This window comes from Macaca thibetana, chromosome 6 (assembly GCF_024542745.1).
Source record: "Macaca thibetana thibetana isolate TM-01 chromosome 6, ASM2454274v1, whole genome shotgun sequence".
Taxonomy (NCBI): Eukaryota; Metazoa; Chordata; class Mammalia; order Primates; family Cercopithecidae; genus Macaca; species Macaca thibetana.
Window position 1 is genome coordinate 41,974,061 of NC_065583.1, and position 21,252 is coordinate 41,995,312.

At 53.6% G+C, this 21,252-nt stretch overlaps 1 long non-coding RNA gene across 2 annotated transcripts in view; it reads right to left on the minus strand.

Annotated features, from left to right (window-relative positions):
• Positions 1-2,153: 2,153 nt before the first annotated feature.
• The window catches only part of LOC126957351 (uncharacterized), a 62,321-nt gene continuing 43,222 nt past the window's right edge, over positions 2,154-21,252 (minus strand). For both annotated transcript variants that reach the window (XR_007726716.1, XR_007726715.1), the window contains exons 2-5: positions 9,652-9,821; positions 8,379-8,502; positions 7,227-7,341; positions 2,154-5,581 (exon numbers count right to left, since the gene is read on the minus strand). This is a non-coding gene — a long non-coding RNA (uncharacterized LOC126957351). The remainder of the gene's footprint in view (positions 5,582-7,226; positions 7,342-8,378; positions 8,503-9,651; positions 9,822-21,252) is intronic.

Below are 21,252 nucleotides of genomic sequence, written 5' to 3' on the forward strand. Positions count from 1 at the left end.
CCGGTAAGGGAACTAAGCTTTGAGGAGCATGAGGGGCTTGGCAGTGTGGAAGACCTGCCAAGGCCAACCACCTCCACCACTGAGTCAAGAGGCTGGACTGGCTGGGTGCGGTGGCTCACACATGTAATCTCAGCAATTTTGGAGGCTAAGGTGAGAAGATTACCCGAGGTCAGGAGTTCCAGACCTGCCTGGGCAACATAGGGAGACCCAGTCTCTACAAAAAAAATGTAAACATTAGCCAGGCATGGTGACATGTGCCTGTAGTCCCAGCTACTTGGGAGGCTGATGTGGGAGGATTGCTGAGCCTAGGAGGCTAAGGCTGCAGTGAGCAGAGATCACGCCACAGCACTCCAGCCTGGGTGACAGAACGAGACCCTGTCTCAAAAAAAAAAAAAAAAGCTGGACCCTAGCCATGCCATGGAAACACTGTCCTAGCGTGGCCAAGGAGCAACCTTAGAGGTCATCTCTCCTTCCCTGATGATGGGCAGTGATAAGCATCGACATCTCGATTATCTCACAGAACGCTCACAGGCACACTGTGAACCATGCACTATTATAATGTCCACTTCGTAGATACCAAAACTGAGGCTCATTGACTTGCTCTCAACAAGTAAAGTAGAGCCAGGGTCTGAACCTGGGTTTGTCTAATTGCAAAGGTCTTGCCACATTCTTTACTGTTTCCCCAAGTTTCCCAGTGGGTCACACTTGAAGGGGGTGGGAGGAGAGTCCGTGTGAGTATGTGTAGGTGGGTGGGTATGCCTCCCCATCTGCCTGGGAACTCTTTGAACCCCAGGCTGCTGTGCCCCTAGGGCCAGCACACAGTAGATGCCAAAGAAATATCTAAGTAGGGAACCAAGAGTAGCTGCCAGAAGGGAGCTTGGGGTGGGGAGAGGAGTCTGTGAACCATCCCAAGGATACTGGCCACCTCCGTCCCCCTCCCAGGTAGGAGGTGCTGTCCTGAGTCCCAGAAAACTGTGGAATAGGAGCTGAGATTTTCCCAGAGCTAAGCTGGGCTCTGCCTCATCTTCATTCATACCCAGAGCTGAACCACCTGGATGTATCTCTAGACCAGCATCATGTCTCACCTATCCCTCCTCTACCCAAGCCACAGTGACATCCAGACCCTGTCATGCCCCCAGGAACACTTGGGGCCCTGAATCAGGATCCCCACGGGAGAGGCCTGCATAGGCACCATTAGCCAGGAGCCAATTTGGAGCCCTGGACTTAGTTTCCCCCATCTATAATGGCATTTTTTGAGGAGGACTAGGAGGGCTCTAAATCACTCAGTCCTGGGCCTCCTTGCTCCCTGGAGAAACCCACCCCAGAAATCGCCCCAGGTCTCAGATCCAGCAAGGTTGGATAGGGTGAGGAACGCAAACCCAGAATGGGCTTTGGTCTCCCTCTTGCCCCAGACACCCAGGCCCCACAAAGGTTCCTCTTCCCCAGGCTCTTGGGAGACTCTTTCCCTGAACCACCATCCCGTCAGTGGCCTCGTTCTGCTCTCATTTACTGACCAGGTGCCAGGGGTGGGAGGGGCATGGGCCTTCCCTAGGGCAACCTCCAGGAGGAAACCTAGCTTTGTGCTGAACCTTCACCCTGCCTTTTCTGCAGGCCCCACATCTGGAACCATTTCAGGAAGAAGCATAGGGCTGAGCTGCCCCTCCTTTGAAGATGTGGCTATGGGGAAGGGTCATGCCCTTTGGGAGGTTGGGGGTCACAATGCATGGATGGCACCCCTCTTGAGGCTAGGAAAAGCGAGGAGAGGGAGCAACAGGAATGGGCAGTGCTGGTGGAGGCTGGGCAGGTTGGAGTTGAGGTATTCATATTTTGGGTTTTTTTTTTTTTTTTGTTTTTTTTTTTTTTGAGACGGAGTCTTGCTCTGTCACCCAGGCTGGAGTGCAGTGGTGCCATCTCAGCTCACTGCAAGCTCCACCTCCCAGGTTCATGCCATTCTCCTGCCTCAGCCTCCCGAGTAGCTGCGACTACAGCCGCCCACCACCACACCTGGCTAATTTTTTTGTATTTTTAGTAGAGACGGGGTTTCACCATGTTAGCCAGGATGGTCTCGATCTCCTGACCTCATATCCACCCTCCTCGGCCTCCCAAAGTGCTGGGATTACAGGCGTGAGCCACCATGTCCGGCCTGGTTTTTTGTTTGTTTGTTTGTTTTTTTAAGACAGTCTCACTCTGTTGCCTGGGCTGGAGTATAGTGGCATAATCACAGCTCACTGCAACCTCAACCTCCTGGGCTCAAATCATCCTTCCTCTTCAGCCTCCCAAATTGCTGGAACTATAGGCTCACACCACCACACCCAGCTAATTTTTGGTGTTTTTCGTCTGTTTGTTTTGTAGAGATCGTGTTCTGTCATGTTGCCCAAGCTGGTCTCAAACTCCTAGGCTTAAGCAATCTGCCCACCTTGGCCTCCCAAAGTGTTGGGATTACAGGCATGAGCCACTGTGCCCAGCCAGTTGAGGTAATTGTGTTCTTAATGCTCAGCACTGGAAGAGGAGCAGCTCCTCCAATATGTGGGATCAGGTGACAAGTGCAGAAAGGATGCCGTAGATATCTGACCAGCATCTTCATCCCAGAGGAAAGGAATCCAAGCTTCATTCTTGGTAAGCCTCAGTTTCCCCATTACTAAAATGGAGACATTACTTTCCACACAGGATTCTGGGGAGGATCCATGGTGAAAGCATGTTTTGGCACAGGGCCAACACATCCTAAATGCTCAGAATGGGGTAGTGGCTGCTGCTGTTGCCACCATTACTGCTTTGCTTAAAACATAGCTGCTTCCACCAAAGCTGCCATCCGGCTGAGAAGATCAGGAGAACACACCCAAATCAGTCAGGGAAAATGCAATCAGACACTGGAACTCTGGGAAAGGAGGATCCTGGAGGGCTGGGCAGTCAGGAAGTTCTCAGAGGAAGTAAGGTGGGGCTGGACTTCAGAGATGGGAGAGTGAGGCCAGCCAGAGAATTGGGAAGAGGGCATGCTAGAGGGGAACCTGCTGAGCAAAGCCCTGGAACAGGAGGGTGTCCTACAAGTCGGGTGGGCCTGAGTGTGTGAGGAGCAGAGAGGCCAGCTGGAGTTCGTTGGGTGCTCCAGGGGGCCTGACTTACCCTGGGGAGAGGAAGCGGGGAGACTGGATGCTAACTGCCACCTCTAAGGAATGACTGTCTGCCCTGAGGCCCATCCTACCCCACCTGCACTGCATCCCAGCAGAAGTCCTGAGGATCTGCAGGGGGCCACTGACACCCACCCCTATGTATTCACACCCCTGACATACACCAGGGCTTCTAGAAATCAGGTGGCTGCTCCCTTCTCCCTTTATTTATTCCCTGTTTTTTCCCTTTTCAGGAGACGATAATTATTCAGATCATCGCGGTGATTTACTTGGTAATCAGAGCCGCTCGATGCGGTGGCCGCGGAGCCGAGACAGACGAGCATTGCCTAGGAGGACGGGCCGGGGGCTCAGCCCCCCTCCCTCCCACCTGCCCGGCCTTTGTTCTCTTCGAGGTCTGCACCCGCGCTGCCTGGCGGGCAGTGGAGGCGCCCACCCGCGCGGACATGGCAGCAAGCTCGGGGTCTTGGGAATGAGTGTGCACATGCGTGCGCCCGGGGGAGGGGAGTTTGGGGTCTCGTGCGTTGCTGGGTGCTGGCTTGAGAATGATGGAGTACCTGTGTGCATGTTTGGGGCTAGTAGTGGTGGTGGTTGGGAGTGTACCAATGCATGAGCATTGCGGTCAGGTGTGTAATTGGAATGTGTGCACCTGTGTGATTACCGGGGGTCTAGGGTACATCTGTCTCTGCAGGCTTGTTCAGAAGTGCAATGGGCAGGTGCCCAAATATGTGTATTTTAGGCACATAGCGGGGAGGAGAAGAGAGTTGAAGCTCCTGCGCTGAAGCTGTCTGAGGTGATCATGGAATCATGGATGTGGCAAGGGTGGGTTCTAGCTCAGTCTCTCCGACCCTGTCTGGTTGGGGAGGTGGGCTGGGGGCGGCGGAGTGTGAATCAGCTCAGATCCAAATGCGGAGTTCTCCTGGGTCAGTGCTGGGGCCCCGGGGGTCACGTGAATACAGATGTGGCTCCGTTCACAGGCTGTGTTCACACGTGTCCGCAGACCTTCGCCCCCTCCCGCCCGCGGGCTGGCGCAGTGACGGTGACCTCATTACCGCCTCCGCAAAGGCCCCTTGAAATCCCTGCGCCGTCGCATTTGGCTGCTCAAAGTGATGGGAACGGCCTGCGCTTCCTGATCAATCGCTTAAAATTCAGGGTCGGCTCGCTCGCGGGAGAGGGCTGCCTGCCAGCCCCGCGCACCGCGCTCTGCCGCCTCCCCCTACACCCCCTCCTTGCTTTGGGGGGGGCAATGCTGTCGTATTGGAAAACATCCCCGCGCTGGCTGGGGGGCCCGGTGGGGCCAGCGCTGGAAGCCGTTCCACTCGAGCAGATGGCTGTGAAACTTTGGCGGCGAGATAAATTGGGTCTGACGGCGTGAGGCCGGCTCACAGATGGGCGGGATTCTCACGCCGGCCCCCACGTCCGGCCGGGCTGCGGGCAGGGCCGACACCGCTCAGAGCCCCCTTTGGGCACCCGCCTCGCCAGCACAAGCCTTCAGGAGGCCACCCATCCGGCAACAGCCTTCCTCAGCCGAAGGCAGCCTCCACCACATTCCTTCCGGCCCCAGATCTCCCCAGAGACGAGCCCAGAGGGAGGGACAGCCCCCAGCCCCCGCCCGGTCACCTCCGCCAAGCTGGCAGCTGGGCTTTCCCCCTCCTCTGCCATCCGCAGAGGCCTGAAGCGTGAAGGTTAACAGCTGGGGGGGAGGCTGCGTCTCCCTCTCTCACCCCCGCTCTGCTGCAGCCCCGCCCACCTGCCAGCCCAGGGGATGTCGTAAACAGGGCTGTGAGGTGTGTGTGTGTGCGGGGGGTTGGGGGGTGACTGAAGAGGGGGAGAGAAGAAAGAGTCAGTCAGACAAAGGGAGGAACGAAAATGAGCAAGAGGCGAGCGGAGACCTGAGCAGAGACTGAGGGACAGAGACAGCTAGAGGCAGAGACAAGCAGAGAAAGAAATGGAGATGGAGATGTGGAGATAGACACGGAGACACCCAGAGAGAGAAGGGAGGGAGGAGCAACCTCAGAGCCAGAGAGAAGACACACAATGAAAGTGGGAGGAGGGCGAAGGACCAGGCGAGGGGACACGATACTGGCAGAAATGCAGAGCTGCGGACGACCGTGGAGGGTGGGGACGAGCCGAGGTTGGGAGCAGGGTGCGACCCTGGGCTACCCTCACCCCCGCACCCCCGCCACCAGAGCTGGGAGCCAGAGCGAGGGAGCGTCGCTGCCCCTGGGTGCGCCCTCCATCGCTACGCCACTTGCCCGCCTCGGTTTCCCCGGGAGCGCTAGATGAAGGAAATGGCGGGGTGGGGGAGCTGTGGGGGTCGGTGGGTGCTGCGCGGCCATCACACGGCAGCAAAGCCAGCCTGTCTCGCAGCCTCCCTCGCGCATCAGTCCAGCGGGCAGATATCGATCCGGCCCAGCCAAGCTCTATACTCGCGGCCTGCAGCCCGTTCCCTGGCGGTCCTACAAAGAAAGGGTGGCTTACTTATCGGGCCTCCCCGCGGGGGATTCTGCACCAGAATAACGCCCGCGGGACCAGGGTCAGGGCGGCGAACTCGCCCCCGCCTGTCCCAGCGCGGTCCCATTCGGCAGGCCCAGGTACCCTGCGGCTGGGAGAAGGCTCGGGTGACCCCCAGCCCCGCCTCCTGCAGGGCGCGCAAGGCCAGAGGAAAAAATCTTCGCTGAGTTGATGAAGTTGAAGTTTCGTTCAGGGCGTGAAGGAGACAGCCAATCAGAGGGCCGTTATTTACATAGGCTCTCTGATTGGCTCTCACGTTGCCTCTTTAGAATGTTACTTTGAGACCTTCACAGAACGAAAAGTGCCCCGCTGGGGGTGGCGGAAGGCTCAGAACCTCCAGGGTTTCATGTAGGGCTCCCCAGGCCAAGCTTTGAGGGAAGATGGGGAGCTTAGATATAGTTTTGTCCAGCTCTCACGATACAAATGACCAACTTGAGTCTGGAGGGACAGAGAGGTGGAGCTTGGCCTGGATCCAGGAGATGAGTTCGGCCTAGCGCTCTGCAGTGGGCCCACCACCCCTAACACCTAGATGTGTGGTCACCTTGGCCGTGGGGAGGAGGGGCGTGGTCCTGGCAGCCCCCCTCATCCAATAGCGAGAGAGGGGCTGATTCAATGGTTTGAGGGAGCAGGAGCAGGGAAACCTGGCGGTGCCAGTCTTGTATGTGACCGGACAGTGTGGGTGGTATCGCCATAATGGTCTTGTTTGTGACCGGGCAGTGTGGGTGGTATCACAATGTTGGAAACCCCGCAAATAATGCAGCCCCAGAGGCAGGCCAGGCTGACCCTGAGGTCATGTCTCACTTGACAGCCTACGCAGGCACACGTGAACACAGGAGAGCCCAGCGACAGGACGGAGCCTCGGGGCCTCGAGGAGTGGGTTTGCTCTGCAGGGAGTGGCACTGGGCAACCTGAAGCAGCTTCGCACTGCCCCGCATCCGCACTCCCGGGTCCAGCAGACACTGAGTCACTCTTGGGGATGGGGGCGAAGCCAAGACATTGGCAGCTAGGAGCAGAGAAGTTCTCTCAGAAGGCCTCCACCCTGCCTTCCCCACTGAGTCGGCCCCGCCCACCCATGCTGGGAAAAGGGCCCCCTGGGGTTGCCATTCGAAAATCCTGCCTGGCTTCCTGGCCCACACTTCTCCCCAGGGGACTCAGCATAGATGACTCAGGATTTGGAGTGGGGCTGTTAAGGGGCAAATGTGGTGGTAGGGGGGCCTGAGTGTGTGGCTGAGGCTGGAAAGTCCCTCCACCCATCTGCCTGTAGCAAATTGAGGGGCAGGTAGGAGAATTCACTCTAGTGGGGTTCTAACCCTGCCCCAATTCTTTCACAGTGACACAGTCTGGAGATTCAGCTCTGTCACTCAACTCTACATAGCCTTCACCCAGAGCCTGACAGTGTATATGAAGGAGAGGCTGCACCTGTGAGTCCTTGCGTGCCAGCAGCTGGCCTTGTGACATGCCCCTGTGGGACCCTGGGTTGCAGTATCAAGTGCTAGGGCAAACACACATTGTTTGCAGAAGACCCAAGGACCCCACAGCCAGTGCAGGACATCTAAGAGACTCCACCACCTGCCAATCCCCAGAACTTACCCTGCTAATGAACCAAACTTGCTGTGTGACTTGGAGTGCGGCTCGCACATCTCTGGGCCTCAAACTTCTCTGTAAAACCATGCCCTCCTGAATGTACCATTCCCAGTGGTGGCAGCTGCAGAGAAATCATAATAGCAGGGGCAGGGTCCAAGAAGGGCCTGAGAAGCTGGTTCAGCCTGTGGTCTGGGAGCCAAGTGGGGCAGGGACAAGATTGCCAAGTCCCACGGTTCTCACCAATTCTCATAATCTCATCTCTCCTCTTGTTTTCCTGCCTGCCTCATAAATAGCATGAGGCTGGGATGGGTCTGGGGCAGGAACGGGGAGCTGCATGTGTGCATTTGTGTGTGTGTGTGTGTACACACACATGGGGAGGGTGTGAGAGCCTTCCCCCCACCCCCGCCGCTGCCGCCATCGTGCTCTGAGAAGCTGAGATAATCCCTCGCCATCTGTCTTGTGTTGCTAACCCACTCAGCCGGACAGCTGCCCGGGCCACAGCTCCATAGGCAAGCAGGCAGGGGAATGAGGGGTATGGGGGGAGCTAGCCAACTCTGAGGACCAGGCAGCAGGGACACTCAGTCCTCCCATACCAGAATACCCCTGCTCTAGAAAGGGAAAGTAAAGTCAGAGAGGGGACAGGCAGGGCTTCCCCCACTCCGGCTTCTGAACCTGGGAAGGAGTGGAGGAGTGAAGACACTCCCTGGTGTGGGGGTTGGAGGCCAAGCTTCCCGGAATGCAGGAAGGTGAACAGGATCACTGTCTAGCTTATGTTCTCATGAGCCCACACAGATCACTGTGATGGGAGGGGTACAATAGGACAAGTCAGGCCCTCTGGACCCAGGGAAAGGAAGAAGGGGTCATCTCATCCTTCCCCAGCCTCCAGACAGGCCAGTGTCCCAGGCCTCCCCAGTGGTCAACTTCCCAGAGCCAGGAGGAGAAGGCAGGCTTCTAGGATCTTGGGCGGGTAATGCTTAGTGTACAGGCCCATTGTTCTGATGAGGAAACTGAGGCTCAGAGAGCGAAATGACTTGCCCCAGCTCACCCCATGAGTGGAGGAGCTGGGACTTGGACCAGACATCAGGCTCCAGCAGCCCTAGCTCTGTAGCCAGTTCTATCTGCCTGCTCCCCATCATCAAGTCCCTCACCCTGCCTCACCTTCCCAACCTGTGGCTCTCCGGTCCTGGGGCTCTGATGTTCTGTCAGCTGAAGCCCAGCGACCAGACTCTCAGCAGTATGGTCCCAATGCAGTCCAGGGGATTTCAGCCATGACAAGCAGAGCCTGAGGAAGGATGAAACTGTGCACTCAGTGTGGGCTCCCACCCGCCACCCCCTCCCTGTCAATCATCTTTCACCTCTCCCACACAATTAGCATGCTTCCACACACATACACTCTCAAATACAGATCGTACACACTCATGTGATCACACAGGTCCTCACTCACAAAAAGACAGATAAACAGTCACACTTACAGGGCTTGAAAACATACAATCTTACAGATACAAAGGCAAACTCAGACAGCCTCTCACCTCCTCACACCAACACACAGACCCCAACACTCACACCAAACACACATTCCACCCCCACAACCTCCACACACTGTAGGCTCCCAGTTCCTAAATCTCACCAGCTCCCAACCTCCCAGGTACTCCATCTTACCCCACATGAAGCAGTAACCCTCCAGGGCCAGTACATTGGTAGGAGGGGGGACCAGAGAGAGGTCTACTCTGTCCTTCCTGCCTATGGGTGAGGGCCCTCCACTAAGGTGCTGGTGAGCCCCCGTACCCTCCCCATCCCCCAAGACTTTGGAGAACTTCCACCTGGCCACAGATCCAAGAGAACAGTCCTCACCTCTTGCCCACAGGGGCTCACAGCTCTCCTAGGCCCAGGAGGAGGACAGGGACTGGGGGAGGCAACTGCCTCTCTTCTGAGGGTCTCAGCTTGCTGGGAAATGGCACATACCCAAATAATCTGACAGTGTTCTGAGCCCCCACAGGACCACAGACTCCAAGTCCTGTTCATGATCCAACCACTACATACCCTTCTTTCTAAACTGCTGCTTCTCTGCCTTTTCCCCACTCCAACCAGCCCTTAAGGGACCCTGGAAACAAAGATGAACTGACACCCTCCCACTCCAGGCTGGAATTTTGCTCTCAGATCACTGTGTTCTCTTGAGCCACAGGGAGCTCCTCCCTGAGCCCGGCTCTTCTGCAGCTAAGGAAAGCCCAGGCTCCAGATACACTCACACACTCATTCACACACAATGTGGCACACTCACACCTGCCCTCACACAGATGCTCACCTGCATACATCCTCACGCACCCTCACAGCCACCCTCACACACACACTCACACTGTCACACCCTCCTGCTCTCACACGCTCACTGTCACATGCTCAGCCACACCTCACCCTATCACACTCATGGCCCTACCTGAGCAGGCCGAAGCTCAGGGGCCCTGAGGTCCATAGATCACTGGCAGAGGCTCAGAGGCTGGTGTTGACAGCCCGGTTGTGCAGGGAGAGGGGAAGGGCTGCCACTGAGGCCTGGAGGGTCTTGAATAATTCAGAGTGGTGGTGGCAGTGGTGACCGCAGCCTGTCAGCTGCAAGGAAAGGCTGGTGGCTAGATTGTTCCGGGAAGCTCGCTCCCAGTGGTTTGAGGAGAGTCAGCCCAGTTTGAGAGCTCACCAAACACACAGAGCACTTTTTCCACATGCTTTCAATGAACATCCTCACATGGGCCTGCACAGCAGGCATCATGGCCCCGTTTTCCAGGTGAAGAAACTGAGGCTTTCATGAGGGAGAACTCACAGCTATAAAGCAGGGGCCTCCAGACTCCCACCCACACTCCTCTCCCCCATACCCACATATACCCTAGAGAGAGCTTCCTCTGGTCATCGTGCCCAGATTACAATGAGACATGCCAGCCATCTGAGGACACTCTGGAATGTGATGCTGTGGCCTGAATCCACGAAGCACCTGGCTCAGGGCCTGCACATAGTAGGCGCTCAGTTGCTGCCTGCCAAATGAGGGCATTGGGCAGAGGCAGCACAGAGTAGCCCGGGGCCATACTCCGCCTCTTACCCAAGTTGCTAAACCTCTCTGAGCCTCAGTTTCCTCATCTATAAGATGGGCACTAAGTGTATTGGCCTCATGGGATGTTGGTGAGGACTAACCGGGAAAACACACCTAAGCCAGTTAACCTGGGTCTGGTCTGAAAGAAGGGCTCCACATTGCACCTAAATTGTGATACGGATATCCTTGCCACAAAGAGAGACAGCCACAAAATGGTGGTCTGCACATACACGTACTCTCTGCCTGGGGTATACTCTTTACTGTCCTTTGCTGTTGTCTCCTTTTCAAGGATGAGTGCTTCTGCCACTTTCTCCAGGATGACAGCCATGAACTCCTGCCATATCCAACACCCCTTGCTGCTCCCCACTGCCTTCCTTGGCACCCAGGTGGCTGATCTCCTATGGGTCTTGCTGGCTTCTCTACCTTGTATGCTGAGGGTGAGCCCAGTCTGTCCCAGCTCAGGGTCTGCACATAGCAGGTGCTCGCACGTTGCCTGCTAAACTGACAGCCCATGTCAGCACAAAGCAACCAGCATTTTAGGTGCATCCACAGTTAAACCACTGAGGTCATGGGTCTGTTCTCTGCAAAAACAAAAATACCCCACTAGTCATGTCTGATGAGAACCATAGCAAAAGATCAGAATGTGGTGGCTTCACCCAGAAGCAAAGCATCAGGCTCCAAGCCATGTCCCTGACCTGAAGGGGCACCTGCCCAGACCCAGGGGTGCCAACTCCTAGAGGCAGCTGGCATGTGACTACTGTGCCCAGTAGAGAAAGGCAGAGACACTCAGTCCCCAGAGCCCAGAGCCCCGAGAAAATTATGGAACATCCTCCATATTTGATTCAAAATAAATACCACAGTAAACCATAGACCCAAAACTTACACGTCGGCTGAAATTAAAATAGCTTCTTGCTACGTTTTCTGGTTTCAATATTCTGGATAAGCTCATGGAAGCTGAATCAGGCAATTTGTCTGTCTCTTGCTTTGTTTCTGCTGTTGCCCCTGCTTTGCAGGGATCTCAGCACACGCTTGGTCTCCCCTCTGAAGCAGACCCCAGCTGGGTCTGGGGGGGGGTCTCCTGGTCCTGCACTCCCAGGGCTGATCCCCCCAGGAAGTATTCATGCCTATGCACATCCCCCCCATGGGTTCTTTTGGCTCCTCAGTAGGGGAGCAGGACCAGGGCCCAGCCTTGGCCAAGAGTTGCCCCCAGCAGACCTCTCTCTGCCACTGCTTCCCACAAGGTTTCCAGCACCCCCAGCCCCTCCCTCTTCTGGGGAACCTTGCGGCTGGGCCCGTGCCTGCGGCGAGTCTCACCCCAGTATTATTTTAGTCGCAGACAGACACGAGGCAGATGGTGACAACATCCCTTCCCCGCTCCCCACTGACGAGCCGTTGCCGCCCTGAAGCCTCAGGGTTCTTCTCCCTCAGGAATATTTCAGTCCCGACTCGGTGGCTAAATGCGGCTGCTCGTGTGAGACAAGCGCACATCTGCGCCTCCTCCTCCCTACCCCCTACCCATTTCCTGAGGCTGAGCAGAGAGCCCTGGGGAGGCCCTGCCCACTTGCAGCTCTGCCCCATCCTCCTAGCTGCCCTACTGTGTGCCAGGCATCATGCCATGAGCATGGTACCACTGGGAGAGGGCAGTAACTGTGCCCACTTTACAGATGAGGAAGTTAAGGCTCAGAGTGAAGCAGGGACCATTCCAGATCACACAGCAGGAGAGGAGGCATTCCCTTGGGTCCCAGTGCACCCTGGAGACAGACACAGGCTCCTTCTGCTCCTTCCCCACCCCTCAATCCTCTACCTTACCACCCCTATGCCTATTCCAGGCAACTTGTCTTCCTAGGAACTATTCCATTGTGCCCACTCTCCTGCATCAACTTGTAGCCCAGGGCACGGGGCTAGCCAGCTAGCTGGTCCTAGCTCAGTGGGCATTCGGCTGTAATTGTGACTACCGAAGGCAGGATGGACAAATGCAGGAGGAGGCCGCTTGCATGAGACAGGCCTGGTTTCAAATCCCAGCTTTGTTATGACTTTGGGCAAATCACTTCACCTCCCAGGACCTGTTTCTTCATCTGTAAATGCACAGCAGCAGTATCGCCTATCTTTACCCCTAATTCAATGAGTGACTGCTATATTCCCAGCACCTAAAGCAGGGCCTGGAACACAGTGTGTGCTCAATGCGTATCTGTTAAATGAATGACACAGGTAATGAGATGAGCATCAGCCCTGGCTCTGTGGAGCTGGTCCTCCCTGCAGCCCCACCCTCAACAAGGCCTGGGGCCAGCTCTGCCTCAGTGGCCCACTAGGAGCTGAAGTTGGTCACAAGAGCCAAACAGAGCCTTGTCTCTAGGCCCCTCCCCAAGCCCCACAATGCAAAGTGCTTGGAGCTTTAGGGGGCGGGCCATGGGCGCGGGGGGGGGGGGGGGGGGGCCCATAATAGGCCTGGGTGCCAGCCAAGTGTGGGAGTTGGGCTGAGGTTGTTTTGGTTCCCTCATGCCCCCTTCTCCAGCCACCCACCCTGACTGGCCAGGGGCGGTGAAGCTGGACAAGGGCTCTTTGAGGGCTTGGGACGCTTTCTGGGCAGGTGAGGACATGTCTATTCCCAGTCAGGCTTCCTGGCTGTGGGCTCCCTATCCCAGCACAGTCCAACCCCCAACCCCCTGCCACACCTCAGCTGGCCTGCTGGGGCTGGGCCAAGATACACACTGACAAACCAGCACACAAAAACACCACCCACCACAGTGACACTCACACCCTGTAAAGATATACAAAGCATATACACACAGACATACACCACCCAACTAACTAAAGGCACAGAAACAAACAGCGACTCTGTGCATGGCAAGGTACACAAGCTCTCAATGTCTGTGACACAGAGCAGCCATGTGCAGCCAGTGCAGGGTGTATCCACACCGTCACACAGCATGGCTGCGAACACATGTGTGGCACAACCCAGCCCAGGTACATAGCTCAGGAGCACAGATGTGCGCAGCAGGAGGTGTGAGGCCAGTCTTGCACCGAAGCAGAGGTCTGTCTCCCCATACCAGACCAGCAGCTCAGGGACAGGTTGGGGTACGGACACAGGGCCATTGGAAGAGGAAGAGGAAGAGGAAGAGGGCAGGCCGGGCCCAGGGTGGGGGGTGTGTCGGGGTCAGCTCTGCAACCCCCACTTTTACAGGACTCAGGCTGAGGCATCAGTGCCTGCAACAAGCAGGTTTTTTTGTGGTAAAAAAGTCAGAACTCTCACCCCTAATCACATTGACGTGTCACTACCAATGTCTCCTCTCAGCAGCCACCTCTGCCCAGGTCACCCTCACACTCATGCATGGCATAAGAAACTGGATGAGGCTACTCACTGTCACCATAAAAGCCAATACAAAGGCAAGGAGAGGTTGAGTGTCAGTGCAGGTGTGGAGACACTTGTCAGCAGGGAATTCTGGGCATCAGACCACCCTCTGCCAATCATGATCAGTCAGGAAGGGTAAGTTCATCTCAGTGGCCACACATCAACCCAGCCCTGAGAACACAGCCCTGAGGCCAGCCAGCATGGGAAGGCCTCCTCATGAAGGACAAAGGCCCTCCTCTCTGACTTTCCCTGTCCCTGGCACATCTCATCCATTGCTTCCCATCTCTGGGCACTGCTCTGTGGTGCCCACTGCCTTGGCACTGGCATTTGAGGGTCCTAGTTATCTGACCCCATCTAGAGCTCTTTTCTCCAGGCCTTCACCAATGCTGTTTCTTCCACCAAGGGTGCATTCCCAGCCCCCACTTTTGGTGGCCTCTCCATCCATCAAAATCAATGCCATTCCCCCAAGGAACCTCCCCAGTCACTGCCAGGAAAAAAATTCTCACTTCAGTGCTGGAATGAGAGATGAGGACCCATGTGGGGCTCTGCTGGACCCCAGTGTCCTAATCAGCAAAATATGAAAGACACGGCCCATCACCCCTGAGAGCCGAAGAGACAGAACAACAAGTACAGTGATTCCCAAAGTAGGGTTCACAGACCCCTGGGAGTCTCCCAGACCTTTTCAGGGGTAGGTGAGGTCAAAATTATTTTACTAATAGTACTAAGACATTATTTGACTTCTTTATTATGTCTAAGCCACACTGGGTAAAACTGTTGGTGGCTTAGCACAAATCAAACTGTACTAGGAGTCATATTCGGCACATGTACACAGAATTCACATAAAACACTTCTATACCATACCAGAGTTCATCGAACGTGGTGACTCATGCCTGTAATCCCAGCACTTTGGGAGGCCGAAGTGGGCAGATCATAAGTCAGGAGTTCGAGACCAGCCTGGCCAACATAGTGAAACCCTGTCTCTAATAAAAATACAAAAATTAGCTGGGTGTGGTGGCATGCACCTGTAGTCCCAGCTACTTGGGAGGCTGAGGCAGGAGAATCACTTGAACCCAGGAGGCAGAGGTTGTGGTGAGCCGAGATCCCGCTGCTGCATTCCAGACTGGGCAACAGAGCAGGACTCCGTCTCAAAAAAAAAAAAAAAAAAAAAAAATATATATATATATATATATATATATACACACACACACACACACACCAAAGTATGTTGGTTGCCTCAAGAAAAGCACTTACGCTATTGTTTGAGTTGCGAGCTGAACTAGCTGATTTTTTTATGGCACGTCATTTTTATTTGACAGAAAGACTGACAGGCAGTCTTAGATATTTGGCAGTTATTCTCTCACAAATAATGAAGTCAGTCAGTCACTTCAAGGAAAACAACACACACTATTTGTTGCCAATGATAACAGTCTTTTTTTTGTTTTGTTGTTGTTCTTTTTGGGGACAGGTCTCATTATGTTACCCAGGCTGGATGCAAACTCCTGGGCTCAAAGGATCTTCTCGCCTCAGCTTCCTGAATAGCTGGGTCTACAGGTACACACCGCTATGCCCAGCTAAAATTCTATTTTTATTTTGCATATTCTGCTTATGTATAAAATTGTAGTTTTTAAGCAAAATTTAAATTTTGAAAGACAGGTATACAACACTATAACACCATAAGCTTCACAGTTTCCTGGTACCTTTCTGAAGAAATTTTGTCAATCACATCCACGGATGTGATTTTTTAATATGGCATAATGAAATGTGTTAATACTTGAGAGATCTTCATAACTCAGTGAACTAATATTTTTTATTTAAAAAATTATTTTGTTTGTTGTTCATGTTTTAGAGACAGAGTCTTGCTATGTTGTCCAGACTAGCTTCGAACTCCTAGACTCAAGCAATCCTCCTGCCTCAGCCTTCCAAGTAGCTGGGACTCCGGCATTTTCTTTTTTTTCCCCTGAGACGGAGTTTCACACTGTCGCCTGGGCTGGAGTGCAGTGGTGAGATCTGGGCTCACTGCAACCGCCACCTCCCAGATTCAAGCGATTCTCCTGTCTCAGCCTCCCGAGTACCTGGGATTACAGGCACCTGCCACCAATCCCAGCTAGTTTGGGGGTGTGTGTGTGTGTGTGTATTTTTAGTAGAGGTAGGGTTTCACTATGTTGGCCAGGCTGGTCTTGAACTCCTGACCTCATGATCTGCCCGCCTCGGCCACCCAAAGTGTTGGGATTACAGGCGTGAGCCACCGCGCCCAGCCTTCAGAAAAATTTTCTTTGCTTTTTTTTTTTTTGACCAAGTTTCACTCTTGTTGCCCAGGCTGGAGTGAAATGGCATGATCTTGGCTCACTTCAACCTCTACCTCCCGGGTTCAAGCGATTCACCTGCCTCAGCCTCCTGAGTAGCTGAGATTACAGGCATGTGCCACCATGCCCGGCTAATTTTTTTGTATTTTTAGTGGAGATGGGGTTTCTCCATGTTCGTCAGACTAGTCTTGAACTCCTGACCTTAGGTGATCCGCCCGCCTTGGCCTCCCAAAGTGCTGGGATTACAGGCGTGAGCCACCGCACCCAGCCCAGAAAAATTTTCTAAATGATATGCATGCTGTTATAAAATCATGTGTGGATAAAAGATCCACTCAAAATGTGAGTTAGACAAGTGGACTTTAATAGTGATAGAATATGAAAAGCTCACTGATATGGTTTCAGGCCCCAAATGATATTAACCTTTAGGAAACTGCCACTTGTCGAGTTTTGGTGTAGTATCAAATTATCTGAAAAGGTTAATAAAGCACTACTCACTCTTTCTTTCTTTTTTTTTTTTTTTTTTTTTTTTTTTTTTTGTTGAGACAGAGTCTCGCTTTGTCACCCAGACTGGAGTGCAGTGGCCGGATCTCAGCTCACTGCAAGCTCCGCCTCCCGGGTTCACGCCATTCTCCTGCCTCAGCCTCCCTAGTAGCTGGGACTACAGACGCCCGCCACCTCGCCCGGCTAGGTTTTTTTGTATTTTTTAGTAGAGACGGGGTTTCACTGTGTTAGCCAGGATGGTCTCAATCTCCTGACCTTGTGATCCGCCTGTCTTGGCCTCCCAAAGTGCTGGGATTACAGGCTTGAGCCACCGCGCCCGGCCCCACTCTTTCAACTATAAATCTGTGTGAGGCCAGGTTTTCCTCATATACTTTAACCATAACAAAAACAAAACTATGTGCCTATCTATAATCACCACCAATTCAAAGTAAAAGCAGATATGAGAATCCAGCCCAGTCCCATGAGGCCTGTTTGCTCTATTAAACCAAATTTTTTTTTTTTTTTTTTTTTTTTTTTTTTTTTGAGACGGAGTCTCGCTCTGTCGCCCGGGCTGGACTGTGTAGCTGGGACTATTGGCGCCCGCCACCTCGCCCGGGTAGTTTTTTGTATTTTTTAGTGGAGACGGGGTTTCACCGTGTTAGCCAGGATGGTCTTGATCTCCTGACCTCGTGATCTGCCCGTCTCGGCCTCCCAAAGTGCTGGGATTACAGGCTTGAGCCACCACGCCCGGCCTATCAAACCAAATATTAACGAGATTTGCAAAAATGTAAAAACAGTGCCACTCTTCTTGCTCATTTTGTTTTGTTCTAGAAAACAAGGTTATTTTTCTTTCTTTCTTTCTTTTTTTTTTTTTTTTTTTTTTTTTTTTTTTTGAGACGGAGTCTCGCTGTGTCGCCCAGGCTGGAGTGCAGTGGCCGGATCTCAGCTCACTGCAAGCTCTGCCTCCCGGGTTCTTACGCCATTCTCCTGCCTCAGCCTCCCGAGTAGCCGGGACTACAGGCGCCCACCACCTCGCCCAGCTAGTTTTTTGTATTTTTTAGTAGAGACGGGGTTTCACCGTGTTAGCCAGGATGGTCTCGAACTCCTGACCTCGTGATCCGCCCGTCTCGGCCTCCCAAAGTGCTTTCTTTTTTTTCTTAGTTGAGAAGGAGTCTCGCTCTGTCACCCAGGCTGGAATGCAGTGGTGCGATCTCGGCTCACTGCAACCTCTGCCTCCAAGGTTCAAGAGATTCTTGTGCCTCAGTCTCCTGAGTAGCTGGGACTACAGGTGTGTGCCACCACACCCGGCTAATTTTTGTATTTTTAGTGTAGACGGGGTTTCACCATGTTGGCCAGGCTGGTCTCGAACTCCTGACCTCAAGTGATCTGCCCGCCTCAGCCTCCCAAAGTGCTAGGATTACAGGCATGAGCCACTGAGCCAGTCAAGGTTGCTATTTTTCATAAAAATATATTATCTATGATAACTGGTAATGGTATTATTACTGTTATTTTAAAATGAATTATTATTGACCAGGCGTAGTGGCTCACATCTGTAATCTCAGCACTTTGGGAGGCCAAGGCAGGAGGATCACTTGAGGTCATGAGTTTGAGACCACCCTGGCCAACATGGTGAAACCTCGTCTCTACTAATACAAAAATTAGCCAGGCATGGTGGTGCATGCCTGTAATCCCAGGAGACCAAGGCATGAGAATCGCTTGAACCCAGGAGACGGAGGTTGCAGTGAGCCAAGATCACACCACGGCACTCAGCCTGGATGACAGAGTGAGACTCTGTCTTAAAAAAAAAAAAAATTAGCAGGGCATGGTGGTGTGAACCTGTAGTCCTAGCTACTCGGGAGGCTGAGGCAGGAGAATCACTTGAACCCGGGAAGAGGAGGTTGCAGTGAGCCAAGGTTATGCCACTGCACTCCAGCCTGGGCGACAGAGCAAAACTCCATCTCAAAATAAATAAATAAATAAATAAATAAATAAATAAATAAAATGAATAAATACCTGTTTTTAAATTTTCCCAGTCTGAATTTCTAATATGGCAAGTCTTGATAGATACAACTCATGTAAACAAAAGTTCTTTGGGGGTCCTTAGTAATTATTAAGCATGTAAAGGAGTCCTGGGAACAAAAAGGTTGACAGCCGCTGGCCTAGTGGTTTCAGGATAGGAAAGACAGGAATAGGCCTGCAGAAAGCCTGGATCAGCAGAGGCAGGCAGGGACCAAAAGGGGCTCCCAGAGAGAGAGAGTGCCTTTGAAGTCTGGGCGGGCAGGGTGGGGGAGGAGGGCTTGGAGCAGGGCGGGGACCACATGACTTCAGGGCAAGGGGTTCTGGCAGAGGCTTCTGGGAGTCCCTGACTTCTCTCTGCGGCCCCTGTAGGGGTTGTGAGTATGTAGGGGAAGGCCCCAAACATACAACAGACCACCACATACGTAGAGCTGAAACACAGCCCCAGAGCTCCCACCCTCCCCAGAAGGCTTCCACCCTGCCCTATCCCCAACCCAACCCTCACCCTCACCCACGAAAAGGATTTGGGCCTTAAAATTATCGTCACCACAGCGGTGCAGCAGACAATACAGAGGGGACATTATGCGCTGAGACAGAGAGGCCTCGTTGTTGGCGCAGCAGAGACAGCAGTGCTCTGTTCTGAGCAGGCTGGGGGCTGCTCGTGTGCTCAAGCAAGACCCCTCACACCCAGAATCACGTCCTCACCCAAATGCACACTCATGGACTCACCCCGGGATGCCCCTCGGGTGCATGCTGTGGCACACAGGAGCCTTTGGATGTCCCTCTCCAGCTTCTGTGCAAACCCCCACTCACCACTACCCGCTGTGGGCCCACACTACCAGCCCCACACATGCCCATGGACTCCGTGGCACAGGTTCCCACCTGGGGAACCCCGTGGGGGTGCAAGGGACATGAGACAGCCACAGGGCCCTGAGGAAGCGCACCCTGCCTGCACTGCCCTGCACCGCCTGGCTGGGATCACAGGGCACTGAAACCAGCAGCCGCCTAGGCTGGGCTAGACGTGCCTGGACCCACAGAAGGACACAAAGGCGGCGTTGTTGCTTTGCCAAACACTCCCAGCTCTGAAGTGGGAGGGAGGGACCTGGGCAACTGGCGCCCCTACCCCCAGCTCCTGGGCTGGCCCCGGAGCAAGACTGGACTTTAACCTCTTAGGCCACTACTAGTGCTTGGGCCAGAGGGCAAGCAGGAAGAAACTCAGGCCTCAGGATAAAACGTGCCAGAAGAAGGCTCCCAAGTCCAGAGCTTGAACTATACTGGGGTCTTATTTCTCCTGAGTCAGGATCTCTCTCCCTCCCAACATTTGTGCAGCTTGTTCCCTCTGCCTGGGAATTCCCTCCCCTCCTCTTCTCTGGAGAAGTTTTCATTTTCCTTTAGGACGTTGTTCAGAGAGCACCTCCCCCAAGAAGCCCTCCTGATCCCTGGGCTGAGCCAGTTACTCGTCTGTGCTGCCCCACCAAACAGGGAGCTCCAGATGCTCACGGGGGGGTCCCCAGCACCACACCGCCCTGCCCAGCCTGGGGTGGGCTCACAGGGAGCTGCAGCACCATCAGAGGAAGGGGTAGGTGGGCAAAGCTGGGCCATGGACTCAGTCACATCTCAGGTTGAGGACTGAGCAACCCCAAGACCACACTGAGGCAGCAGAGGGAAGGGGGCAGTTATGAAGCCAGGTCTTAGACCGGGAGAGTCACTAGCCACCCCATCCAGGGACACGGAAGGACACAGGGGAATCCTCCGAAGAAGCCTGCTGTCGAACATGCAGGTCTTCGTCCTCCTTGCCTAGGACCTGCTTTCTCACCCATTGCCAAGTCCGACTCATCCAAGTCGTAGCTGTTTTTATTTATTTATTTATTTATTTATTTATTGAGACAGAGTCTCGCTCTGTCACCCAGGCTGGAGTGCAGTTGCGTGATCTCAGCTCACTACAACCTCCATCTCCCAGGTTCAAGTGATTCTCCTGCCTCAATCTTCTGAGTAGCTGAGATTACATGCATGCACCCCCATGGCCAGCTAATTTTTGTATTTTTAGTAGAGACGGGGTTTCACCATGTTGGCCAGGCTGGTCTCGAACTCCTGACCTCAAGTGATCCACCTGCCTCGGCCTCCCAAAGTGCTGGGATTACAAGTGTGAGCCACTGTGCCTGGCTGGTAGCTGTTTTTATATTTTATTTAACACTTACAGAGCATGTACTGTGTGCCAGGCACTGTTCTAGTGGATTTACATGTACATATTAACTCACTGAATCCTCACAACAACCTTTGAAATAGTACTATTATGATGCTCATTAAAAAAAATTTTTTTAGCCGAATGTGGTGGCTCATGCCTGTAATAAATAAATAAATAGTAAATAAATCATTAAAAATTTTATTTTATTTTAGAGAGGGAGGTCTCCCTGTGTTGCCCAGACTAGTCTCAAACTCCCGGCCTCAAGCAATCCTCCTGTCTCGCCTTGCCAAAATGCTGAGATTAGAGGTATGAGCCACTGTATCTGGCCTTATTATGCCCATTTTAAAGATGAGGAAAGTCAAGCACAGTGAGGTTAAATAACTCTTCCAAGGTCACAGGGCTATCATCGGAACCCAGAAAGTCATTTCTTTCAGGCAGCCTTCCCCAGCCTCTCAAACCAGATCAGGAGCCTTTGTTGTGAGCATCCCCAGTCCTAAATCCATCAGGTGTCACTGGTTTGGCTCCCTTCTCCTGATGGTGACACGCTTGAGGGTTCCCATAGGAATACATTTTTTCTGGATCCCAGGAGTACAGCCTCTAGCACAACACCTGGCTCATGGGTTATT